General features: G+C 42.3%; 1 pseudogene; it reads right to left on the bottom strand.

The window, feature by feature from the left end:
* Nucleotides 1-420: 420 nt before the first annotated feature.
* LOC126105363 (5S ribosomal RNA) lies at nucleotides 421-538 on the bottom strand (annotated as a pseudogene).
* Nucleotides 539-2,345: the final 1,807 nt, after the last annotated feature.

Raw genomic sequence — 2,345 nt, forward strand, 5'->3', positions numbered from 1 at the left:
GTGGCAGAGTATTTCCTTGCAGAATATTCAGGCGCTCTTCGACCCCATACCACGACGCATAGCGGCTCTGTGGTGGCGCTACTCTGTTACTGAATTCCACAGTCACAGTGCATGTACAGGTCTGTAATGCTAGTCGTTCGTGTAGAGTCACGGTGGAATAAATTTCATTGTTAATATATCTCGGCCTTGGTGTTTGATTTTTTGCGAACAGTAGTAAGGCAGCAGCACTTCTTCTTCAGGCCACAAGTGGGCCATTGGGACCATCCGACCGCCGTGTCAGCTGAGGACGCGGATAGGAGGGGCGTGTGGCCAGCACACCGCTCTCCCGCACGTTATGATGGTTTTCTGTGACCGGAGCCGCTACTATGCGGTAGAGTAGCTCCTCAATTGGCATCACGAGGCTAAGTGCACCCAGAAAAATGGCAACAGCATATGGCGGCCAGGATGGTCACCCATTCAAGTGCCGGCCACACCCAACAGCGCTTGACTTCGGTGATCGGATGGGAACCGATGTATCCACTGCGGCAAGGCCGTTGCCCGCGTGATCTCTTGATTCTATGTAAGTTCAGTGAGCATAAATAAGATAGCAATGCAAATTATTTTTCCCAAAAAAGGTAACGTGTTACGACCAGTGTGACAGACTTCAGCCTACGATTTTCTGACTTTCATGACTGGCCGCCCTTAGTGCACGGTTTCGTATTCATTTTCTTCGTGCTTCTTTTACCTTTAATTTATTCAAAAGTCTTATTGTTTTCTAGAGGCAGAAGTAACTTCAGTGTTGCTGCTCATACGTAGCGCTCTCGAGATGGCGGCCGAGTCACATTCGTGCACTGGCAAAGTCGGATTCGGACGCCTTCTTGAAAGGGATTTAACATTATGATAAAACGAATCGTACACAAGAACAAAATCACCAGCATCCTTATTAGTGGAATCACATAAAAACACTGCCACCTTACGCTTTCTTACGTGTCTAATGATGTTTTTGTCACCGGAATCGTCGCCGGAACCGTACAACGATCATTCATACAACGATCCGTATCTTCGTCCTCACTAGGAACACCTAAATAATCTCCACCAGAAGCTTCAGAAAGTATTTTGAATTATTTGGAATGAATTTAACCAATCTCGACTGCAATAAAATATTTATTTGTGGTGGTAACCAGTTTCGGTCAGAACGTGATCATCTTCAGACCATTTCTATTGAATAAGAAATACAGAATAGATTTAGAGGGAAGTGTGATAAAATTACATGGTATGTAACGAAAATTAAGAGACTAAATTATACTCGTGATGGTAGGTGGTGGTTAGTAATTTTTAACATCAAGTCGCTGTCGCAGTGATTGAAATCGGCTTCCGCTAGCTGGCGCATATCGATACATCAACGCAGTCTCCATGGGAACCGTTCGCTTCACTTAACCCTATCTTTCCTGGAATACGATTTGTGAGTTTCTGGCCTTACAGATGGCTATCGATGTTTTGTGTATACCTTAATAGCAGATTAGTCGTTGCTGGCGTAGTGCGTTTTACAGGGGCGAAGCGTTGTGTAACTAAGCAACAACCCCGTTGTTCTTCCCAGAGGTTGATATTCATGGAGCCATAGTACCTACTCCGTTCGCCGACACCACCTACCACCACGAGTATAACTGCTTCTTTTAATTTTGGTTATGTATAATCTGATTTATTTGTGACATGTTATCACATTTTCCTCAAAATAGATTCTATATTTATATTTCAGTGTAAATAGTCTGAAGACATCGGTTTGCATTACAAATAAATATTTTACTGTGGTCGAAACAATTTTTAATCGGTTTTAAAGTATTTTAGCTAGACCGCTGAATTTCTCGAAGAGAGATGTTCTCATTTCTGGTTCGGTCTTTTATTTGCGTTTTCTCCGTTTTCTCCGGAAACAGAAATGAAAACAAATGATGCGACTGTGGGCGAAAGCAAGAGCAGTGCATGAAGCAAGAACTGAAATATTGATGTGATGTGCTCTGTAAAAGGACTGTTCGAATAAATAATAATGTAGCCAACTACAGTTTTTCATATTTCACATTTTATAAAAACATTACACTTGTCTTACAGAATAAAGTAATGCGCATACGCACAATGGCGTTTGCCTTCGTTTCAGTGTGGATTAGAGCTCATTCTGATGCAGATAGCTTTCATCAGTTTTCTGAAGTGAGGCTAAATTGGCAGCGAAGATATACGTCCCCAGATGAACTGCTAATCGATCGCAAAAAAAAAAAGGAAAAAAAACACACAGAAAAGCGGGAAACACAAACGTTACCCTAAATTTCGTGTATAACGTATTAATCTTGGTCGCAGCTGGGGAGGTGTAAAATCAC

Source organism: Schistocerca cancellata, chromosome 1 (assembly GCF_023864275.1).
Source record: "Schistocerca cancellata isolate TAMUIC-IGC-003103 chromosome 1, iqSchCanc2.1, whole genome shotgun sequence".
In the NCBI taxonomy this organism is placed as follows: domain Eukaryota; kingdom Metazoa; phylum Arthropoda; class Insecta; order Orthoptera; family Acrididae; genus Schistocerca; species Schistocerca cancellata.